This window comes from Podarcis liolepis (genome assembly GCF_965112155.1).
Source record: "Podarcis liolepis genome assembly, chromosome: 10".
Lineage (NCBI taxonomy): Eukaryota > Metazoa > Chordata > Lepidosauria > Squamata > Lacertidae > Podarcis > Podarcis liolepis.
In genome coordinates this window covers 294,328-306,288 of record NC_139562.1, presented here as the reverse complement: position 1 = coordinate 306,288, position 11,961 = coordinate 294,328, and the positions used below count along the sequence as shown (strand labels likewise).

General features: G+C 48.9%; 1 protein-coding gene across 5 annotated transcripts in view; it reads left to right on the top strand.

The window, feature by feature from the left end:
- Positions 1–11,961, top strand: part of PPP6R2 (protein phosphatase 6 regulatory subunit 2) — a 46,807-nt gene continuing 34,846 nt past the window's right edge. For 2 of the 5 annotated variants that reach the window (XM_083461064.1, XM_083461068.1), the window contains exons 1-2: positions 3–173; positions 8,478–8,613. The gene's annotated coding sequence lies outside the window, so the exon portion shown is untranslated. Of the gene's footprint in view, positions 174–510; positions 592–8,477; positions 8,614–11,961 lie in introns of those variants that run through there. The other 3 variants (XM_083461067.1, XM_083461065.1, XM_083461066.1) reach the window with 3 other exon arrangements.

The following is an 11,961-nucleotide window of genomic DNA, read 5'->3' as shown; positions in this document are numbered from 1 at the left end:
TGGGCGGTTGTGCGCAGGCGCGCCTGGCCCCGCCCCCTCCGCGCTCTCTCTCGGCGCCGCCATTTTGGAGCTGAGGGGAGGCCGCGGAGAAGCCCGTCCCGGCCGAGGGAGAGAGCGGGAGGGAGGCCGGCCGGCCCAGGAGGCGCCCGGGACACCCTCCGCCCCCGCCCCAGGTAAGGCCTCCAGGGAGAGCGGCCTCAGGTAGAGTGCGCCTGGGCCGGGAGGCGCCCCCGAGCGGCTCTCCGGCGGCGCGTCCCGGGGAAGAGCTCCGCCTCCCGAGCCCCTCTGCGCCCCGGGCTGGGCTGGGGGCGGCGGGGTGTCCAGCCCCGGGCTGCTGCTGCTGCTTCTGGGGGAGGGCCGGGCCCTGCCAGCTGCGCCGGGGGGCCCCGCCGCCTTCCCCCGGCCTGCTTCCCCTGGGGGCGGGCGGGCGGGCGCGAGCCAGGCTGCGTCCCCAGGGAGAAGACGGGGAAATTCCTCTGACCAGAAATTTAGGAAAGAGAGAGAATACCTTCAAACACCAAACAGCAACAACATTAACACGAATCTCCGGACAGACTCGGATTGAATCTTGAAGTTGAAGGAAATTATAAAGCAAAAATTTTCCTGATATTTAACTGAAAAGAATAATAAAAATGAAGTGCGCATAGACTAGTAAGGTATAAAAGGCACAGTGAAGTGAATCGGAAGTCAAAGGGCATGTAATGTCAAATGAGGTGGTTAGTCAGTGTCTGTGGTTTGTTTATGTTGTTTTTCATTGTGTTTATGTTCTGTGTAAATTGTTCTGTAATAAAGAATCTAAAGAATCTAAAGAAGAAGAAGACGACGACTGCATCCTCGCTTCCTATAGGAAGCAGGTGGAGGTGTGTCGGTGAAGGAAGAGGGCTTGGAGGCAGCTGGGGGGCCCGGAAGATGGAGGGGCGAGGGAGGGTTTTCCCTGCCCATTGAACTTGGTCCCTGGCCTGCTCTGGATGAGGCCCTGCTTCCCCTCAAAGGGGCATCTGCATGTTCCTCATCCCACCTTTGCCCTTTGAGGTCCAGGCGGCTTCTGTGGCTAAGAGCAGCCACAACTATGGCCAGTGTGCCAGCCGGAGCTGTTCCTGAACCGGGGCAGCGGAGCCTTGGTTCTGCCTGCTCTGCCAGTCTCCAGTTCCAGTGGTCCCAAAATCCAGCGCCCCAGAAACTCCACACCCAGTGCGACTGAGCCAGTCATTCTCCCCTAGGTCCCCCCTGGGTACTGCTCACCTCCCAAATCAGCCTTGGGCTCTGTGCATAGGGCACCCATGGGAGAGGGTCAGGGTGCTTGGTTTGATGTGGCCAGTGCCGGATTCTGCTGCTGTGAGGGCTGCCTGGCACCTCAGGGACACCGCACCTGCTTTGGCTGCCGAGGGGGCTACCTTGGATGGACGAAGCCCTGGACGACTTGGGATGTAGGCATCTGGGAGAAGGCTCACCTTCAGCAGAGGTAGTCCTGGTAAACCTAGTGGAACTTCATGAACCCATGCACGATGTGGAGAAAGTGGATAGAGGAGAGTTTTGTCCTCTCAGCACTAGAATGGAGCGATAGCTCAGAGTGTGAGACTCTGAACCGCGGGGTCATGGGTTGGAGCCCCACATCAGGCGGGAGATTCCTGCACTGCAGAGGGTTAGACCAGATGATCCTCTTGGTTCCTACCAACTCTTTCATTCTATAATCCTGGACATGCTCCCCTCGGAAAGGCTCACTTGCTGCCTTCATTACAATATCTTTAGGTGCCCGGTAAAAACGTTTCTCTTCAACCAGGCCTTTGGCTGATTAACATTCTATATCCTTTTAAATTGGCTTGTGAGGGGGGTGGTTATTGGTCTCTTTTTGTTTTGTAATGTGTTTTGTGTTCTCGGTTTGTATTTTTATGTTGCGAACCACCCTGTAATATTCACACGAAAGGTGGTATAAAAATTTAATAAGTAAATAGGTAATCAAAAGATAAAATGCTTAATGAGGCAGCACATAGTTAAAACTCTGGGACTCACTCCCACAGGAGGCAATGATGGCCAGCGACCTAGAGGGCTTTGAAAGAGAATTAGGCTAATTCATGGAGGAGGAGAAGGCTCTTAATGTCTGCTAGCCATGGTGGCTGGTGGAAGGGATCAGGCTCTTATGCTTGCGACCTACTTGCAGGTTTCCCAAAAGGGGGCTCTGCTTGGCCACTGTGAGAACTAAATGGGCCACTGGCCTGATCCAGCAGGCTCTTTCAATGTTACTATGTTCTGGATCAGACCAAAGGGGGCCCATCTAGTCCAGCGCCCTGTTCTCACCGTGGCCAAGCAGCAAGCAGGAACGCAGCTTTGCAGCAGCTCAGAAGCAGTTGCTTCCTCTGCCCATGGCAACTGTTGCTTTCTAGCTGGGGTAAATGGTGGAAGATGTGAGAAAGGCAAATTCTGTGCTAGGAATCATTAGGAAAGGAATTAAAACTCAAAGTGCCCATAGCAATGTACAAATCTATGAAGTGACAACACTTGCATTTCAGTGTCATCTCAAAAAGGATATTGTGTAGATGGAAAAGGCTCAGAAAAGAGCAGCCAAAAGAGGGTGCAGAAACTGATCTATGAAGAGAGGTTGCAGCATTTGATGGTATTGAGCAGCGACCACCCCTCACAAATCCCCTCTTTTTAGGCAAAGAGGAAATGCACTCTCATCTTTGTTCCGACCTGGGTTTGGAACGGAATCCACCTTGGCTGCCCTCTCAGGAGAGGTACTGGGGAGGGCAGTGTGATCCTGTTGTTCTTTTGATACCATTGGCCATCAGGTTGCACGGACTGAGCGCTCCTTAGCCCTTTGGCTTTTGGGCTGTGGGATGCCGCATGGCCCTAGATGGTCTCCAGTGGTGTTTAACATCTGTATGAAGGAATTGAGAGTGGTCATTAGGAGTTTTGGAGCAAGGTGTTGTGAGTTTGTGATGGGACCCAAATCTGTTTCTCTGTAACATCTGAATTGGGAATGGCTGAGTAGGTGGGCTGGATGAGGCTAATAAGCTGTGCCTGAAGCCTGTCATGGGGGAGCTCTGGGTGAATCATTCCTGCAGTTGGGAAGTCTGCAGTTGCTTGTCCTGGAAGGGCTCACGCTGTCCCAGAAGCAGCAAGTGCGCAGTTGGACTGTTCATGGATCCCGCTCTCTTGCTGGAGGTGAGCCATGTTAGCCATGTTCAAATATATAAAAGGATGTCACATAGAGGAGGGAGAAAGGTTGTTTTCTGCTGCTCCAGAGAAGCGGACACGGAGCAATGGATCCAAAGTACAAGAAAGAAGATTCCACCTAAACACTAGGAAGAACTTCCTGACAGTAAGAGCTGTTTGACAGTGGAATTTGCTGCCAAGGAGTGTGGTGGAGTCTCCTACTTTGGAGGTCTTTAAGCAGAGGCTTGACAACCATATGTCAGGAGTGCTCTGATGGTGTTTCCTGCTTGGCAGGGGGTTGGACTCGATGGCGCTTGTGGTCTCTTCCAACTCTAGGATTCTATGTGAACATGTTCTGGCAGCTAGGAGGGCGTTTTTCTGACCTTGATTGGTAAGACAGCTGTGGACGTTCTTGGACCAGGGTAGCTTAACCACATTTGTTGGTACATTGGCAACCTCATGGTTTGATTACCACAATGCGCTCTGTGGGGCTGCCCTGGGGGTTTGTTTGGAGGCTGAAGCTGATTCAGAATGTAGCAGGCTTTCCTGAGAGGGAAAACGACTGCCAGCAAAGAACACCTGGCTTGGCACTGGGCCAAAATCAAGGTGTTGGGCTAACATAGAAGACCCTGTGCAGCTCAGGACTGGGTTGCCTGAGAAACCACCCTTTGTCTTATGCACCCAGTAGGTCACTGTGGCCTGTAGGAAAGATTCTCCTGCAAGTTCCAAAAATCTCAAAAGTCCTCTCTGCAATAACTTGGAGCAGAGCCCCTGTTCTGTGGAATAGCATTCTTCCTGAGATCTGACAGGTGCCTGCTGTCTGCATTTTCTGGAAACAATTGAGATGAAGACATTTCTGTCCTGATAGACTTTCCCAGCTGGATGAATGGGCCTTTACCAGGAATGGCTATTTTGTAGTGCTTTATTCATGCTTCAATAGATCAGCGCATGGGGTAGAGAAAAGGGATGCACGCTTTGTCTCCATCTTGCAATATGTAGTGACAGCCACTAGCCAGGATGGTTTTAATGAGATCCAATTTGCAGTTGCCTAGGGATTGTTGGAGCACAAAAGGTGGTGGTCCTGTCCCCCACCAGAACTGGTGCTGAGTGTCCAGCCAGGGTCTGCCCACAGCAACCCAACTCTAAGGGGAATATTGAACGAGATGTTTCGCCTTTCTCCCATTTCCTGTTTAAGCGTTGAAGTATCTTTTCCTTCCATCTCTTCCCCCTCTCCAGCCAGCCCTCCTTCCGCTCTACTTCTGCAAGGGCTCCCTTGCCTCCCATCTGTTCTTCCTCTTTCCTAACTTTCTCTTTTGTAACTTCTGATCCATTCATCTACTGCTGACTCTCGCACAGGGTTTGGCCAGTGTTAGAAGCTGAGACGTATAACTGATCGCCAAGTGGCACTTTTCTGCCCCAGTTTCTAATACTGCCCCCAACTGAAAAGGAGCCTCTGAGGATTCCCTTCTGCCAGTGCCTGGGCCCACGGGGGGAGCGAAGCCCAAGGCCGCTCTTGGTCAGCCATCACCAGCTCAGACCTCAGTAGCATCTATGTAATGCTAGGATATTTTGCCCCTGCATGCATGCATCCCCTTACGCTTGTGAACACTGCATCCGATTTATCGTATTAAGGCTCATTCACCCAGTTTGGAGAGATCCTTTTGGAGTGCTTCACAGCCTCTTTTGGTTAAAAACCACCCTGTACAACTTGGTGTCATCAGCAGACTTTGCTAACTCATCTCCAGGAACAGCTAGAAAACACTTTGTCTCATGCTGCAGACTTGGGTTCAAAAAGCAAGCAACACCCAGAAAATCTCACCCACTGTCACCAAGAACGAGACTAGAATGGCTTTCTTAGGGTTGCCATATTTCAAAAAGTGAAGATCAGGACACAAAAGTTGTTGGGGTTTTTTGCAAAAAACAAACAAAAACCCTACTGATATGGGCTGCTGTACACCGAGTTTCCCCAGACATTTTAGCCACTTTTATGAAATTGCCCAGATGTCATTTTTGAAGGCATTACTGCTTGGATGTGTGGCAGCCCTGGGTTTTCTTATCTATTGCAAGAGATAAGAATATTTATTCTACTTACACTCCATACTAAGCGTGCCATTAGATACACAAAATCAAACTTCAGAATGGGTAGCTACACAGGAAGGGACCCCCCCACCATGCAAAAAAACTCTATTGTCATAATTTCCAGCCTGCTCTCCCACCCCCATGCTCTCTCTGCATTCCTAGGGGGAAAAAGATGTAGCAGAATCCAAATAAAGGAGGCAAAGCTTTATTCTATCAAAGCAGCCAGCAAAAAAATTATTTTGCGAAGAAATGAAAGGCAAAGCAAGAAAAGAGGCACTGCTTTACTGCTAGAGCTGTTTCACCTTCGAGAAGCAAAATCACCATTATAAGCCTTTTAGTAATTAGTCAGCCCCCCTGTTCCCCCCCCCCAAGAGAGAAGCAGTCCATTAATCCATTAACTTTGCAGCTGGTTTGTTTGCTTGCAAACAAAGTGGAGGGGTGAAAACCAGCTCTAGCTCCCCTCCCCTCCCCTTGCAAAAGAGCTGTTTGCTTACTTATGGAAATCGTACAAAAATGGAAAAATGTTTCCCTCCTCTGCGCATCAGAGGCCTTCCTGAAAGGGAACAGTCAGTCCTATCAGTAGCAAACCACACGACTGCAAATCTCAACTTGGTCTCTAGGTGGTGCTTCAGAGTCGCAAAAAGCGACTGGCGCCCAGTTAATTTCGAACAGTAGTGTCATGTTTTTGCGTCTTAAGTGTGTGGTCACAGCCTCTCTCCCCCCCCCCCCCCCAGTTTTAAGGACATCTGATTGTTTTGTTGCATAATAGCATCAGGTAATGCTGAGCTATACAGATGCTATACGGGGCTCCTAAGCTCTATTTTATTTTTGTGAATTTTGCACATTTCTTTTACTCACTAGTGCTGCTCACAGCCTACGGCTGTGACCAAGGACTTGGAAGGTGTTGGTGGGGCTGCCGTCCAGCTGACAGGGGGAGGTCATATTCCTGCTTTTCAGTGCTGTGAGGTGAGCCATTGAGATGCCGTTTGGGGTCATGTCCAAGTTTCCCTTGAGTCCCACCCCTCCCTCCCTCCCTGGGGACAGAAGTGGCCCCCATCTCCCAGCAAGAGGCTCCTGATCCCAGCCCCCACTTTCCTTCTGACCTTGAGGACCTTGACCAGTCCTTAGGCTGGTACAGTGGTACCTCGGGTTACAGATGCTTCAGGTTAAAGACTCCACTAACCCAGAAATAGTACCTCGGGTTAAGAACTTTGCTTCAGGATGAGAATAGAAATTGTGTGGCAGTGGTGGGAGACCCACCGGAACTGTACAGTGGTACCCTACGGACCTCAGGAACTGTACAGTGGTACCTCTAGTTACGAACTTGATTCGTTCCAGAGGTCCGTTCTTAACCTGAATCTGTTCTTAACTAGAGGCGTGCTTTCGCTAATTGGGCCTCTTACTGCCGCTGCACCACCGGAACACGATTTCCGTTCTCATCCTGGGGCAAAGTTCTCAACTCGAGGTAACTCTTCCAGGTTAGCAGAGTTTGTAACCTGGGGTGTTTGTAACCTAGGGCGTTTGTAACTTGAGGTACCACTGTAGTTCGTTGAGAATAAGGCTTGAGAGAGCAAAAGGGGAAAGCTATGGGGTTCATGAAGGAAAATTCACATCTGTCTGCCTGAAGATGCAGGCTTCTTGTCTCCTCGCAAGCAAACAGCACAGCATCCTGGGGGCTAGAGGGGTCCTGAGGTTGGCAGCCTTCCATTCTGGATCCAGCTGGGCTCCGATCAATAGGTTCTTCTGAGCAGCCGGCAGGACAAGAAGCCAGGAAAGACATTGTTGCCACGGTTGGGAAGTTGGGAGGGGGACTCCCCACACTGCAATGGCTGCTGGATTGCATGACAAGCTTTCCTTGGCTTGTGTATGGAGACTTGGCTGGATGTCCATGGCCGGCTGCCTCCTGGGAATGGGCCTTTGGCGGAGCTGGCTGGGGGCAGGCAGAGCCCAGCTCTCTCCCTGGGCTCAGGTCAGGAAGGGACAAGGAGACCGGCCAGCCCTTTGCCCCACTGGCCTTTGGCAGTTTGTGGTGTGCCATTGGAAGTGACACTAGTGTGTGTGTGTGTGTGTGTGTGCGTGCACACCAGAGTATGTGAAGGGATTGACATTTTTGTTCTTTGGGAAGGAAGAAGAGGAAGCGAAGGTTACAGACCACGGCATATTGTGTTGGTAGTCCCAGAGTGTGGTGTTTTGGCAGTGTGTTGAAACTGTTCCCTGCTCAGCATCTCCAGGCCTGTGCCCCCAGGTCACCAGATGTTGGCTTCAGCCCCCTTTGCTTTGTCTTCATTGCCTGGAAATAGCACCCAGTGCTAAAAAGAAGTTGGTGGCCTTGTGGAGGAGAATCCCCTCTCCTGAAGGGCCCCCATTAAAGGCCCCCGACTGGTTTGAGTTTGATGCGGTAAGCCAGGCTTCGGATGGGTCCCTGGGGGTTCAGCATGTTTGATTTGTGAGGTGGTGCCTTTTCTCCAACTCCAGCTTCAGGCATTCTTCAGATCAGGTTCAGAGTCCTTCCAAGCCTGGGGAAGGTTTCCTGTTCCCACCTTTTTGCCGGGGCTCCTGTCCCTGGTGGGCTGGCTCAGACTCAGAATCTGGCCTTTGGGGGCATTTCTTATTGCATCTGTTACGCTGTGTTTGCTGCTCTTTCCCCCACTGAAGAAGCAGGGTCTTAATTCCAGGTTTCCCTTCCCCAGCTCTCTGGACTGCTCAAAGGAAAACCCGGTTGAGGTCTGCTCCGAAATAGCGGAAGGGAGAGATGGATTTGGTTGTAGCCAGGCTTGGCCTCACGCAGTAATCCCAAAGAGGGATTTGGGGGACATTTCCTGGATTCCCTTTTGCCTCTTTCATGGAGCAGCAGCCCTTGCTGAATGCACTGTGCTTGTATTCTGGTGGTGTGAGGATTTTTGGAACGAGGGGAAGTGGCCTTTGGGTTTCCTTGACAACCTAGATCTTTCTTTTGAGCGGCGTCAGGAAAACAAATGTGTGTTCTTCTCTTTTCACAGCTGAGTCTGCAAACTGAAGGGGGCTGTAAGGAACGGCTCCCTCAATTTTTCGCTGAGACTTGGCTCTGAGTAAAAACGTACAGTGCAGGATCAGGCTGGGCATGTGGGAAAGGGCACCCGTGTCCATTTAGCCACCCATCCCGGCCCTCTTGATATCTGGTGCGGTTTCTTGCACCCGGATGCCTTCTGCTTTGTTTGTGCTTTTCAGTATTAATGACGTTTTCATTTCCTTCTTTTATTCCTCAGGCAAAAAGAGCAACTAAAGGTAAACTGAGATCAATGGAAGGTGTTCTCGAAGTGGAGACCTCTGTTGAACCAAGAAGCCAGATGTACCTCTGTCTGTGGCGAAGGTCTCGCTTTTGAAACAAGATTTGCACAAGAGGTAGGAGCTGTTGCTGGCTTTTCTTTACCGTTTGGCTTGTGGGCACTGCCAAGGAGCAGGCAAGGATGTCCATATTTGGTACAGAGGACCCCCAGAAGTGTGTGAAGGAGGAGCCTGGCGTGGGGTGCACGAGAAGTGCCTTTGGGATGAGGCCAGAAGTCCCTCTTGGTCTGCTTCTGGCATTGACTAGGAAGGTTCCCAGGAAAGCTCCCAAACAGGACGTGAGGAGGAACGGGGGGGGGGGTGCTTTTGAACATGGCTTCTTTCTGCAGAGAGAGAGGGGTTTTGGCAAGCAGCTGTGACAGTCACAGTTTCAAGGCCTTGTCAAATCTTCTGGTCAGCTGCACTTCTGCCTGGAGCCACTAGCACTCTCAGAAACAAAACTCCCTAATGCCGCCAACTCTGGTAGGCTGCTGGCAAGTTGCTTTTCCCTTCTGAAAAGTCTAGCTCAATATATGGTCAGATCCAAATAGGATCTTATTAGTGTGCCTGTGTAGCAATCAGACAACCCTGTTCTGTTTGGGTATGTTTATCCTGGAAAGCTGAGAGGGAAGACGATAGCCATATTCAGACATCTAAGGGGCTGTCACGTGGAAGATGGAGCAAGCTTGTTTTCTCCTGCTCTGATGGATTCAAGTTACATGAAAGGCGATTCCAACTAAACATCAGGAAGAACTTTCTGACAGTTAGAGCCGTTTGGCAGTGGAATGGTCTCCCTTGGAAGGTAGTGGACTCTCCTTCCTTGGAGGTTTTTAAGCAGAGGCTGGACGGCCACCTGTCATGGGAGCTTTAGCTGAGATTCCTGCATTGTAGGAGATTGGACTAGATGGCCCTTGGGGTCCTTTCCAACTCTATAATTCTATGATTCAGTCTGTTTTGTCCTGAAAGAGTTGCAGCTCTCTTCAGATATAAAAGATCCCATAAAACAGCAACTAGCCTTCCTCAGTCCTCAGCCTCAGAGCCTGCAGGAGAAGCAGCGCAGAAGTCAAAGCTGACTCAAAGCTCTGACCAGGGAGCCACTGCTGTTTCTTCAGCTGAGCAGCAGGCCTCAGGCACAAAAAAGAAGTGGATGCTTGGCACTGAAAGGAAGCTTGGTGCTGGAGGTATGGAGGGAAACTGCCTGGAGAAAATTGTGATCGTTGGATGTAACATTCGGGAAGAATTAAAGTCTTGAGCCTAAGTTAAAAGCTGCTTTGATGGCTTGTCTGTCTCCCCAAGCGCCGTTCTCCTGGTGCTTCACATTCACTTCTGTCTATTCGGATCTGAGTTCCTCAAAGGAAGCTGCCACAGCTCCAGACAGCTTTTACCTTTCTTTATGTGGAGTTGCAAACCTGCCAGTGTTGGCGCACCCGTGTTTTGGCAGAAGGCTCAGCTCCCAAATTCAGTCCTGGCAACATCCCTGACACTGCCAGTCAGTGCAGGCGATGGATCCCTGTGGCCTAGCTCCATGTAAGGCAGCTTCCTCAGAGCTGGGGGTCCTGGCTGGAGTCCCTGGTGGGAACTCGGAAGCGTCACAGTCGTTGGGACGAAGCAGCTTCCTTGCGGCTTTTTCCCTTTTTTGTCAGGGGATGTTTCATGCAGGCATCTGCTTTTTTTTTTTTTTTATAAAATTTTTATTGGTTTTACAACGTTTTAAAAAGACAAACAAACAGTGAAAAAGACAAACAAACACGCATAGTTTCGTACATATTTTCTTATAAACCTCTTTTCTTGGACTTCCCCATACCCCCCCTCTCTGCATCCCAATGTCCATACTTCAACTAGCAACTCCCAGTTATTGCTTTCAAGTCTCTGTCAACTTAGTTCTTTTCTATCTTCTAACCATATATCCCTGTACCCCCTTGTTTCTGAAAACCACGACATTTTAACATTCATTAAGTTTATAATAGTCCTTCAGATAACTTTTAAATTTTCTCCAGTCTTCTTCCACCGTCTCTTTTCGTTGGTCACGGATTCTGCCTGTCATCTCAGCCAATGTCATATAGTCCATCACTTTCATCTGCCATTCTTCCAGAGTGGGTAAATCTTGTGTCTTCCAATACTTTGCGATGAGTATTCTTGCCGCTGTTGTAGCATACATAAAAAAAGTTCTGTCCTTCTTTGTCACCAATTGGCCGGCAATGCCCAGAAGAAAGGCCTCTGGCTTTTTGGGAAAGGTACATTTAAGTACCTTTTTCATTTCATTATAGATCATTTCCCAGAAGGCCTTAATCTTCGGGCAAGTCCACCAAAGGTGATAAAAGGTACCTTCAGTCTCTTTACACTTCCAACATTTATTATCAGGCAAATGATAGATTTTTGCCAGCTTGACTGGGGTCATGTACCACCTGTATACCATTTTCATAATGTTTTCCTTTAAGGCATTACATGCCGTAAATTTAATACCGGTGTTCCATAACCATTCCCAGTCAGCTGACATGATGTTATGTCCAACATCCTGAGCCCACTTAATCATAGCAGATTTTACTGTTTCATCCTGTGTGTTCCATTTCAACAGCAAGTTATACATTCTAGATAGAATCTTAGTATTGGGTTCTAACAGTTCAGTTTCTAATTTTGATTTTTCCACCTGGAAACCAATTTTCCTGTCCTGTTTAAAAAATTCCATTATTTGACGATATTGAAACCAGTTTCCAACTTTATGCTTCAGTTTCTCCTGACTTTGTAGTCTGAACTTGTCTCCATCCTGTTCTAAGATTTCCCAATACTTCGGCCATCCGGCCTCCGTATTGAGTCTCTTCACTGCTTTGGCCTCCACTGGTGACACCCATCTAGGGGTTTTATTTTCCAATAGATCTTTGTATCTTATCCAAACATTAATCAATGCTTTCCTAACAATGTGATTTTTAAAAGCGCTGTTTACTTTATCATACCAAAGATATGCATGCCAACCAAAAGCATTGTTAAAACCTTCCAGATCCAAGATATCAGTGTTCTCGAGGAGCATCCATTCTTTCAGCCAGCAGAAAGCTGCTGCCTCGTAGTACAATTTTAAGTCCGGCAGGGCAAAACCCCCTCTTTCTTTAGCATCTGTTAATATTTTGAGTTTAATTCTGGGCTTTTTGCCCTGCCAGACAAATTTCGAAATATCTTTCTGCCACCTCTTGAAACATTCCATCTTGTCGAGAATCTGCAAGGTCTGAAACAGAAAAAGCATTCTAGGCAATACATTCATTTTAATCACAGCGATTCGGCCTAGCATTGACAGTTTCAAATTTGACCATATTTCTAAATCTTTTTTAATTTCTGACCAACATTTTTCATAATTGTCCTTGTACAAATTCAGATTTTTAGATGTTAAATAAACCCCTAGGTATTTCACCTTCTTTACCACAATCAAACCTGTTT